At 35.7% G+C, this 12,639-nt stretch overlaps 1 long non-coding RNA gene across 1 annotated transcript; it reads right to left on the bottom strand.

Moving 5' to 3' along the window:
- Positions 1 to 5,533: 5,533 nt before the first annotated feature.
- Positions 5,534 to 6,148, bottom strand: LOC132288224 (uncharacterized). The gene is made up of 2 exons (XR_009473577.1): positions 5,883 to 6,148; positions 5,534 to 5,687 (listed from the first exon to the last, which is right to left on the bottom strand). It is a non-coding gene; the product is annotated as an uncharacterized LOC132288224 (long non-coding RNA).
- Positions 6,149 to 12,639: the final 6,491 nt, after the last annotated feature.

A 12,639-nucleotide genomic window follows, 5' to 3' on the forward strand; every position in this document is an offset into this window, starting at 1 on the left:
ATGAATCCTGTTCAAGGATTCAGACTTAAAACAAGGCATTTTGCAATAACTTTTGTTAATTGCACAATGACCCTTACAAAAAGGGATAACTGCAAAACTGCCCAAAATGAAAATATCTTCCAAAAGATATTTTCTTAAAAACCCTTAATCAAAATATCTCCAAAAGATATTTATGAAAAACACTATAAGAAAGATCAATGTTTTTGAAGAATCCTTTCATCCACGCCCCTGCGGGAAAAAGAAACAACCGGCGAGCTTTTCTCCAAAAGTAAAGCTAGATGGTTGGAAAAATTCCATCAAAATGGTCTAAGCAAGAGAAAGACCGGTTTTTCGCTCAAATCAAAAATTTCTTTTGGGAAGACCTGGAATTGTTCAAGTATTACCCATATCAAATAATCTAGAGATGTATTCCTGAATCTGAAGTCCAAAATATCTTGAAGATCTACCACACTCTTGCATCTGGAGGACACTTCAGTACCAAAAAGATTTCATTTAAAGTCCTTCAAAGTGGATTTTCTTAGCCTTCATTATTCAGGGATGCTTATAATTTTTGCAATTCTTATACGTGATGTCAAAAGCTTGGGGCCATGTCTAAAAGGGACATAATGCCAATGAACTCCATTCTAATTATCGAAATCTTTGATGTATGGGGAATAGATTTTTTGGGACCATTTCCATCTTCATATGGCTATGTTTACATTCTCCTAGCGGTGGACTATTTATCTAAATGGATGGAGGCTGAGGCAACCATAACCAATGACCACATTGTAGTGGTCCAGTTCATTCAAATGACATATTCAGTCGGTTTGGTACACCTAGGGCACTCTTAAGTGATGAAAGGTCTTATTTATGCAATTGTTATCTTCGATCTGTTCTACTTAAGTTCTCTGTTACTTTCAAGGTTGCCACGCCTTACCATCCTCAATCGAGTGGTCAAGTGGAAGTCTCAAATTAGGAAATCAAAAATATTCTTAAAAAGACGGTTCGATCGGACCGCAAAGATTGGTCTTTACGACTGAACGATGCGCTTTGGGCCTACCAAACTGCGTTTAAGATGCTAATTGGCATGTCACCATACCGGCTTGTTTACGGTAAGGCATGTCATCTTCTGGTTGAATTAGAGCATCGTGCCTTTTGGCCATAAAAAGGTTCAATTTCAATCTTGATCAGGCCTGCTTTAACAGAAAATTGCAGCTCAATGAGTTAGAAGAAATCCGAAATGAGGCTTATGAAAATGCCAAAATTTATAAAGCAAAGACTATAAAGTTCCATGACAAACATATCATCAATAAATCTTTTGCTTCAGGTCAAAATTTGGCTTTTCCAATTTTGAATTACAAATCTTCCTAGGGATACTTTGTTTACGCTGGGAAAGACCTTTTCTAATCACTTCTGTCTTCTCCTGTGGTAAAGTTGAGCTGTAAGACCCAAAGAATGGGAATCTTTTTAAAGTCAATGGTCAGCAGCTTAAGCCTTACATTGACAACCTAGTCCCGGTCAGATAGGTAGATTCCATCATATTGACGAATCCAATTTATGAGAACTAGAAAGATTCCCATTTTGTCTAGCTATCAACATTAAATTTAGCACTTCAAGGAAGCAAATTCTTTCCATTCTAAGCTTCCTTATATACTTGTTACCATGAACCAAAATTCTCTCCAAATGGCTTAATAGAATTTCCACTTTGCATTCTTCAAGAATCATTTACATGTCCATTCAAGTGGCCATAGTGGGTATCTATAGTCATACAAAGGTTTGGTAACATTTTTAGGCATTTTTTATGAATAATTCATTAGGGTAACTGAAGCATCTCGCATCCGGAAGCCAATTACTGAAGACCTCGCGTTCGAACACCAAATCGTGAGTCCGAATGCCACCACTTGGAAGCACCTGCGTCCGGATGCCACCATTGGCTCCGGACACTAACTCCTGCTACTACTCGTGTCCAAACGACACCACCAATGTCCGGACGCCAACTCCTGCTACTACTTGCGTTCGGATGCCAAAACGTGCGTCCGGACACCATTCTATCATCATCAGCCCCCAGCACGCAAAAAAATCGCTCATCAAGAGCCCCACTACAATCCGCGTCCGAACGCTATGTTTTGTGTCCGGACATGAAAGCCATAAAGCCAACCTGAGCCCAGCTCAGGATTTTATAAACTTCATTCCTTCATTCCTCATTCACAACCTACACCTCCCACCTTCTAACCCTACATTCCCACACCATCTCAAAATCATATTTCACTTTTTCCATCTCCATTTTTCATCAATTCGTCATCTTTAATCATCCTTTTCCATCATCATCTTTCAATCAAATAGGGCAAAGTTTCAAACTCCAAATTGAGGTAAGTTCTTTTCTCTTCTATATTTCAATTCTTGAATATTTCATCGAGATTAGAACTTGATTTTGTGGGTGATTAGTTTATTAAGTGAGGAATTGTTATGTTTTAATTCTAGATTCATGCTTGTTGGATTTAAATAATCTAATCTTCATGAGTATTCTTTACTTTTCAGTCTTGCACACCACGTGTTTGATAAAAATCCTGAACCAACTTCAATCACTCACATGGCTTATTCTTCAGCTTCAAAGCATCCTTGTAAATCCAAGGGGTTTCCTAAGGAAACCACCTGATCCGAATTGGTCTAAATGGCCCCTTCAATCTGAAACTACATTCGATGTTCGGAATTTCTTTCGTAGGCATGCTGACATAGATTGGGCAGTTAAAAATCTCAGGAAACGAGGCTTAGCATCAATATTTCAACCATGTCATAATGTGGTTCATCCTCGCTTAGTTCGTCAGTTCTACTAGAATCTTTCATACAAACCTTTGTAACTAACCAAGCTTTCAACTACAATTGATTGCACCATGCTTTCGTTTACAATGGATGATATTCCAGTTTCATGTGGATGTCCCATTAACTCCCCAGTTGATATGGACGGTTAGCCTCTCTATGCTCCCCTCCCAGATATTCTTGATTTATTAGATGACCTAACAGATGTTTTAAAAGAAGTAACACATAGCAATATCAAAAGCTTAGATAGCACCTCACCTAAAAGGTCCTTTGTGCCACCCCGGATTTGGTTCATTGAGGTTCTACTGGTTATGAATGTTCTTCCAATTGGCAAACCTACAACACATAACAGTGTTTGCTTGGATTCTCTCTTTTCAGCGAAAAATGACTTTTGGATTTCTGTTCCAACTTTGATTATGAATCAAATTTTAAAGGTCTATAACAAATTGACTGTTCGCAAAAAGGAAAGCTCCTTGACTTGGTCATTTCCATTTCCTTATCTAATCATGAAGATAATTAAGGACCAAGGGTTTGTGATTCCATGTAATGAGAAACGAGAAACTTCAAAGAAGGTTTACAATTTCAAAGATTGGAAGGAGTAACTTCTTGCTCGCACTGGTGCAATTACTGAATGATCATGCTCCTGGAGGAGCTGACACTTCACCCTCTATTTTGTAGGGCGAACTGATTTTATCTTTAGTTTTATTTAGTTCATGCAACTTATTTCTGCTTTGTGTGTTTTAAATAATTTTATAGGCCATGTTTGGCATAACAATTGTGTCACGCCCCGAATTTTCTAAATAAAATCCTCTATTTATTCAAATCAAAATACATCTGTATTACACTCCCAGGATCTCAAAAGAAAAATCATTTTATTGATACAACATCAATTCCTTATATAAAATACAAAGAAAATCTCTAAATAAATAAATTAATTCCTCAACGCCGACTCTTCCACCTAAACCCGCAACTAGCAATCCAAGTTCATCCTTGGTACCTAAAACTGTAGGGGGTGAGACGGGAGAAGTCCCAGTAGGAAAAATCATAACAAGGATTTCAAGAAGTTTCATACAAAATTAACTTCACAAAAATATACATATATATTTAAGCAAAATATATATATGCAATTTTAACAAAATAATAATTAATAAAATATTTAAAACAAAATCATCCAGGCCATTCAAGGTATGAGAAATCCTACATTGTAAAAGAATAAATCACTGGAACATGAAGTCTCCAAGTCCATGTTTGTGAACTCTCGGCCTCCTCTCACTTTAAATCTCTAATATTTCTCGTGTTTGCTCATACAAACTCAAAGCACACTTACACAATTTATAGACACCTCCACCGACACAATACAAATATCAGCACTACTCACCCCACGCGCCCATCAGACAACATCATTACATTTGAACCAAAAATGTCCAACTTGGCCCCACCACCTTATCTTACTTTTCCTTCTTTCTTTCTTTTCTACCAGCCACCCACCTTTTTGCTTGCTTATTAAATAGATTACACAATACAACTCATCCCAAACATATCAGATATAGCCCATGTGAAGTAAAATCAATCCCCTAGTGTGGGCCCCGCCAATAACATTAAAATTTCCCTTTTTCCTTTCTCTTTATTTTTAGATTGCTTTCTCTTCTCTTCTCATCATCAATTCGGCAGCTCCCCTGCCCTCTTTTTTTTTCAATAGACAACATATACATACATATATATATATATATATATATTCTATATGCACAAAACCAAAAGTCCTTAATTATCATTCCTTGTGGGCCTCGCGTACACATTTCATTTCATTTTTCCTTCAACTTCAGCAAGCACCAAGCTTCCCCATCAAATTATATATATATATATATATATATATATATATATAACTAATCAACCCCATTACTCACCAATCAAGCGGGACCCGCGCCAACTATTAGAACTTCATAATTCTTTCTCTCTTTATCCCACAAACTGATACACCATATAAATATATATATATTCAAATGCATAAACTAAATACAATCTCATTTCTCTCTCCCACTAATTTTCGGAAGCTTCCAATTTGTGCCATCAGATGCACCCAATTTATGTATATTATATATACAAAAATTCAAAATCAAAACCCATTAACATTTAAGTGGGTAAATCTCCAAAATAAAATTAAATAATCAATTTTGTCAACTAAAAATCATAGAATAAATATAATTTAAAATCTTAAAAATCTGAGTAGTCACATTCTTCACCACTTAAAAATAATTTCGTCCCGAAATTCAGATCCAACGATTTTCCCATACCCGAAAACATCAAAAGTGGCAAAACACAATTCAAAAATCCTTACCCCAGACGATGTGAAATACCGTGATATGTGAAACGTTGTGGTAGCTGATAGTGTTAGTTACCCACCCACACACTATGTAACCATTGTGGTAGCAATGTTGTCACCCGCCGCAAAAAAATAGACAAGAAAACCAATAGTGAACCCAGGACACATGCCCAATCACAAACAGAAATCATCCCAGTAGCAGCCAATGAATGACATCTGCCCACACACACCCCGCTATGAGTGGTAGCTAGTCAGAACTAAACACTCACCTACTCACACCCGTCAAATACATCATCACCACACTCATACTTCCGACTGGGTACAGGCTCTGATACTATTCTGTCATGCCCCGAATTTTCTAAATAAAATCTTTGATTTATTCAAATCAAAATACATCAGTATTACACTCCCAAGATCTCAAACGAAAAATCATTTTATTGATACAACATCAATTCCTTAAATAAAATACAAAAAAAAAAAAAATCTCTAAATAAATAAATTAATTCCTCAACGCCAACTCTTTCACCTAAATTCGCAACTAGCAATCCAAGTTCATCCTTGGTACCTGAAACTGTAGGGGAGTAAGACAAGAGAATTCCCAGTAGGAAAAACCATAACAAGGATTTCAAGAAATTTCATACAAAATTAACTTCACAAAAAAATACATATATATTTAAACAAAATACATATATGCAATTTTAACAAAATAACAGTTAATAAAATATTTAAAACAAAATCATCTAATTCAAGGTATGAAGAACCCTACACTGTAAAAGAATAAATCACTGGAACATGAAGTCTCCAAGTCCATCTCTGTGAATTCTCGGCCTCCTCTCACTTTAAATCTCAAATATTTTTCATGTTTACTCATACAAACTCAAAGCACACTTACACAATTTATAGACACTTCCATTGACACAATACAAATATTAGCACTGCTCACCCCACGCGCCCATCAGACAACATCATTTCATTTGAACCAAAAATGTCCAACTTGGTCTCGCCTCCTTATATTCTTTTTTTCTTTCTTTTCTACCAGCCGTCCACCTTTTTGCTTCCTTATTCAACAGATTACATGATACAACTCATCCCAAACATATTAGATATAGCCTACGTGGAGTCAAAACAATCCCTTAGAGTGCGCCCCGCCAATAACATTAAAATTTCCCTTTTTCCTTTCTCTTTATTTTTAGATTGTTTTCTCTTATCTTCTCATCATCAATTCGGCAACCCACCTGCCCTCCTTTTTTTTTTCAACAGACAACATATATATATATATATATATATATATATATATAACTAATCAACCCCATTACTCACCGATCAAGTGGGACCCGCGCCAACTGTTACAGCTTCATAATTCTTTCTCTCTCTATTCCACAAACTGATACACCATATATATATATATATATATATATATATATATATATATATACTCAAATGCACAAACCAAATACAATCTCATTTCTCCTCCCACTAATTTTCGGAAGCTTCCAATTTATGCCATCAGGTGCACCTAATTTATGTATATTACATTTAAGTGGGTAAATCTTCAAAATAAAATTAAATAATCAATTTTGCCAACTAAAAATCATAGAATAAATATTATTTAAAATCTTAAAAATCCGGATTGTCACAAATTGTGGGTGCACTTTTTGATGTGCACAATTTTGATTTGTTTCCTGGTTATGAATAAAGCATGACATATTACTTCATATTTATATCTTTATATATGTCTACACTTTTATACTTGGTACCCAGTTTTTGTGAATATATTATACGGTCCAAGTTTGGGGGAGAGAAGTTTAGCTTTCTGAATAAGAATGGTTGCACTGAAGTTCATATCTCGCACTCAGTAGTTCCTCTCCTTTTTACACTTCCTTGCCTGATTAAATTTTTATATACTTGTTTTCATACATTGAGGACAATGTATAATATAAGTTTGGGGGTGTTGAGAGTTGCTATTTATTGCTATTTACAGGCGTATTGTCATTGTTAAATATGGTTGAATTGTGTACATATAGTTGATTAATTTTGTTGATTTGTTAAAAAAAAAATAAAAATAAAAATAAAAATATTGTAAGGCAATTAATTTTTGGTATTCTTGGAACTAAGTTTGGGGGGGGGGGGGGGGGGGGAGAGTCTATGTGATTAATACAATTTGTATGGTAATATAGGATATCAAGGAATGATTGAAAGTTGCTAGCATGATTGTTCAAATGGAAAAGGTCCATTGCATGATTTAAATGTTTTATTTTGGAGTCTTTCATCTCTAAATGACTTCACAATGCACATTGAGCACACCGGAGATTGTTTTATGTAATTGGCTCCCTAAATTAGTAAGTCGGATGAATGAAATAATCCTTGGCATAAAAAAAAAAAAATTGAATGAATAAAACTGCATTATTTCAGCATGTCAACTGATTAAAAAGGAAGACAAGGAAAGAATGTAAGATGTATGATTAGTTTGAGTTCATAGCCTAACCATTCCAAGTCATTACGCCCTTAGGAGTGTCTTTACACTTAATGCCTTAAGACCATCTGGTTTGGGAGTCGTTGGCTCAACGCTTGTTAGATGGGGTGGTTAGAAAGCTTAAGGAACTTTGAGCACATGGTTACGCAAAAAAAAAAAAAAAAAATGTGTTCAAATAAGTACATGCCTTAGATTATAATTTTAAAAGATAGATTAAGGATGTGCAAGACATTGAACGAGACATAAAATGGTTAAAAGTGCATTTTAAAAGAAAATGAAATTTTGGTTCATTTCTAAGGAACTTGAGATGAAATTCTATTATAAATGAGATGTTGAAGATCATGTATGTGTACTAGTCTATTGACACATGAATGCTGTGAATTGAATACTGTTTTGAGATATCTTTGTGTGCATACTTGTTGTGGTCTTCGTGATAGAGTTTTTCCCCAAACTCATATGCTTCAATATATACTAGAATGAGCCTTGTGCTTAGTGTTTGTGGGTATCATTTCTGGTAAACCCTCACGAGACTTCTCTCGTCCTCTAGGGATGCTTAGGAGTTTAAAAGGCTTGTTGCATATGCTAAATGTAATCATCACTCCTACGAAAGAGGAGAAATTTATGTTTCAATTTTGTTTTGCTAAGGGACTAGCAAAATATAAGTTTAGGAGTTTGATAAGCGTCAAATATTACATATTTAAGCGCTCTTAATTGCATTAGTTAAGCCCATTATTTGATCTGTGTATATAGATTAACTACATTTTTATGTTTTTGTATTTTTACGGTCTTATTGCTAAAAAGGAATAAGAATAAGGTTTTAAGGGTTTTTGGAGCACATGTCATATCGGGCCTACATATCAAATGGTTATCAAGGAAAAATGACCTGAAGAGGCAATGGATGCAACCAAAGCCAAAGAAAGAAGAAGAAGCCAAAGTAGCATGCCTCACATCCGGACGCAAGAACTGGCGTCCGGACGCCACCTTTCAGTACCTTGCGTCCTGACGCCAAACCAACAGGGCCTCGCATTTGAACGCTAGTCTTCGCATCCGGACGCAAGACCATGGGCCCCTATTTTAATTAAGTCCGATTTTGTTCTATCTTGAGTGGAAATTCAAATTTTGAACGAGTTATTGTATTTTGAAACTCACGTAAGGATAAAAGAAGGGGAAAGGCTTGAACAAAGAGAGTTAGTTTTGGTTTTTGAAAAGATACTGTGAGGGAGAGGATTATCTTAGGGTTCTTATGCTAAGCTTTGCAACAATGGTGAGAGAAGGGATTTTCTTCTCTTCTTCAATCCTGGAGGTTGCTGCCATATCCATGAGAAGTTAATTCCCTTTCTAGGGAGTTGATGTAACCTAGACCAAGTAAACATGTGTTAGATTATATTTCAATTTGGGGATTCTTAATTGTATATATTCAGTTTCATAAATTAGAAGTGTTTACATTGAATTGATGTATTTGATTATCATTTGAATATATAATTGTGTTGATTTGTTTATCTTATCTTAGAAATCACATTGACACAATTATACACTTGATTTCCTATAGTGACAATGGAAAGAATTTATGGAATGGTTATATGGGCATGTAATTGAGCATTTATATAGGTTATGCTTAAGGAAAATGGACCATGCTACACCTTTAGATTAATGTTGTTAGGTAGATGGTCCATACCAACTGAAGATAATCTATGATATTTAATTGATTTCATATGCTGCAACATACCAATGAAGGACCTTGATAGGCCATGCCTAGAGAAGATGGTTCATACCACAACCTAGTTTAGGTGGATGAACCATGCTACCCAAAGATGGGTTATGCTTAGTCCTGAAATGTATGATCTTCTTGACGATGTTGTGGTAGTTTTATGAAGCCAATTCCCTAGCATTCTCTTTATAAGTTCAATCCATTCTAATCACATTATTTACTGTTTTATGAAATTTAAATTCGTATGTTAAGTGACAAACCAATCGAATTATCATCTCTATTAGTAAATTAGGAAGCAATTTTATAATTCTGTTTGACATAAACTAGCAATCCTTGTGGTTCAACAACCCCCTACTATAGCATTACTCTACAATGATGAATGTGCTATTATTATAGTGGTATTTTAAGTGGTACACACTTGTGCGCATCATCTCTCCCAGCAGCCCTCTCTTTCCCTTTCTTTTTTTTTTTTTTTTTTTTTCTTTTCTCTTTCTCTTTTCTCAAGCTTTGAAGGTTTGATTACTTCTCAACCTTTTAGAGTTTTTCAATGCCGTTTTGCGGCAAAATGAAGGGCTTATAAAGATCTATAAGTGGGTGTAAGCAATTTCTTCTTTGGTGCACCCTAGGAATTTCGAGTTTAAGGCTTGGGAATTGGGGCTTTTTGCAATTCATGGAGGTAGGGGTTTCTAATTCACATTTTCTTGGATTTTAGTGAATTATCTCTCATTAATTGTTGTAAAGCATGCCTAAATTTTGTGGATTTTTGCAAAGGTGATTTAATTGTTAAACAAGTGATATGTGGTTATGTGTTAATTGTTATTTGAGGAGAAAGCATGCTTAAATGTTATATATGAGAAATGTGATTATGTGTTAGTTGATGTTTTGTGTTTAAGCATGCCAATGTGGAATAGAATTTGTGCCTTGTATGTTTACTATGTTAAATCAATGTGGAATGAAAGCATTAATTACGCATTTTAAAATTTATTATGGAAAGCCATGTGTGAAATTCAATAGTTGAATTGTGTTTAGAAGCATGAAGCATTCATGCATCCATTGGGAAAGAAAAAGAAAGGGAAAAGTGTTTTTGAAGCAAATGAAATCGTTTCGAGAAAATTGTTTTTGAAAAGAATTTGTGAAAACCGGACGCCTAGGAGGCGCCTAATGGTTTGCGATGTTAGTATAGTCTAGAAGGGATTGTGGTTGAGTTAACTCGGCTAGATGCGACGCCTTGGTGGGGCCTTGTGGTCGTGGGTAGTTAGCCAATTCTCTTTTCGTGACGCCTTGGAGGTGCCTTGGGTCAGCTTACACTAACAGTTTGGAAGTTAAAACGGTGATGTTTTGGATAAGGGGAGTGACATGGGCATGGCATTGCACTTCATTGGCATACATGGTATATTAGTGATGTTGATGACAATTGTGGTTATATTTGACGTTGTGGTTATGGATTATATCCTCGTTATAGTATGATCCCGTTCTCTTGATTTCTATTCTATATGTGGATTCACGGGGTCATAAGAGGTGTGTCTTAGGCACCTCCTATTGAGCTTTAGCTCGTCCCATTATTTAACATTTTTCAGGTTCGGGAAAGGAAATGGCGGACGACGACCCTCTACCACTTTTGACTGGATTGGAACTTGTATTTTGTAAACTCTTGTATAAAGTCATGGACCATGTTATCATTGTAAATTTTATATCTCATATATTCAAGTTGTAAACCATGACTCTTTTGTGTGAGTTTGATTTTTTTTTTTGCTTTATGGGCTGTAAATTGTTATTACTTCAAGTATTTTGGCTATGGTTGCTAATTCATGTAAAGAATCCTGTGTCATATTGTGGTTAAATGTTGAGAGGTTGTAATCAATGATTTCAGAAGTGTTTGGAAGGAATGAGTTAGTTTTTAAGTTCTATAGTAGGCTTTTGAACATTTTCAGGTTTATAGTAGTTCAGTGCAAATTTTGTAGCTCGCAGGGCCATTTCGGCCGACCGAAATGGGCACTTTGGTCCGCCAAACATTCCAGTAGCCTCAACTACTGTTAGGGGTCATAATGGGCCGACTGAAATGACTACTTCGCTCGACTGGTACATGGGGTCATTTCGGCCGGCCGAAGCTCCATTTCGACCTACCGAAATGCAACTGGTTGGTGCACTTTGTTCCTTCCTTTGGTGTATTTGATCTTGAGCCTTGGGAGTTTGGTTAAAGTCTTCTTGGGATATATCTAAGACTTAAGAATGATGTATTGACCCTTGCATTGATGGTATTGACCTAGGTAACCTAGGGTTCGGGTAAGGACCCATTTAATAGCTGGGACCCACGGGTTCGAGTCGTTATAGTTAGGTAGACAATTCATAATTGAATTTAATGGTTCATGCTTAATATTTCAATTGGTAGTTACATCTAGATTACAAGAATGTTTTCCCCAAGTAGTTGAAAACATGTGGTTTGGTGAATGAGTTTGGTGGTGAGTTTAACACCCTAAGCCTCTTTTCTCATCTCTTAAACCCTTAGCTCACGTAGTTTAATTTACTTGCATTTTAAGTTAATTGAACTTTAGTGTAGTAAAACAAACCAAGTCCTCCCTCTTTGCAATCTTGTGATACATTAGAGTCGGAGTTAGATTCTAGCTACGTAAACATCAAAATTTTTAAGAAAATTTTGTTTTTAAACCATCATCTTCACTACTCTCTCTCTAAAATGAGTCAATAAATATTGCTAAGTTTGAGATTATTTTTTTAGTTGTTATTAAATAAAATTTTAAAACCTTTCAGAAAAACAATAATTAAAAATAAAAATTGATAGGGAAAAATAAACCTACTTTGACCTAACGATAGAGGCAACTAAGTGTTGACCAGCCGCTAGACCTCTTCAACTTTTGAACGATGACAGAGTCTATGATAAGAACGATGATATTCCATTAACAAGGATAAGGGAAGTTGTTATTAAAGGTAAATCCAATCTTTAATAAACTCAACCGACTATATCAACAAGAGACCATAAATATGAGACGACTCTGGAATAAGGTATACACAAAGAAATCCTACTTGAACTATTACGATAAAAAATTCTTCTCTAGAAACCCCACTAACTTGATCGTCAGAGGGTTTACAGTCGGCACCACACCGGTGTTTGACTTAGCGGTTTTAAATAGTGTCATACCAGGCCATAATGAATTTCAACCCCAATAGCTAGCGCTGTTTGTGGGAAATACGATTTCCTTAAATATTGTTCAGTTGGGTATATGTATTTGCGGTCTGGTATGGTTACCAAAGGAACATCTTTGTAGGGATCTGGTCAAGGGGAAGGGTCGGGTGAACACCTAGACGTCCTAAACAACTAGTAACGGC

This window comes from Cornus florida, unplaced genomic scaffold (genome assembly GCF_030987335.1).
Source record: "Cornus florida cultivar Cherokee Brave unplaced genomic scaffold, ASM3098733v1 CherokeeBrave_3.0.0_Hap2_Chr02, whole genome shotgun sequence".
NCBI classification, from domain to species: domain Eukaryota; kingdom Viridiplantae; phylum Streptophyta; class Magnoliopsida; order Cornales; family Cornaceae; genus Cornus; species Cornus florida.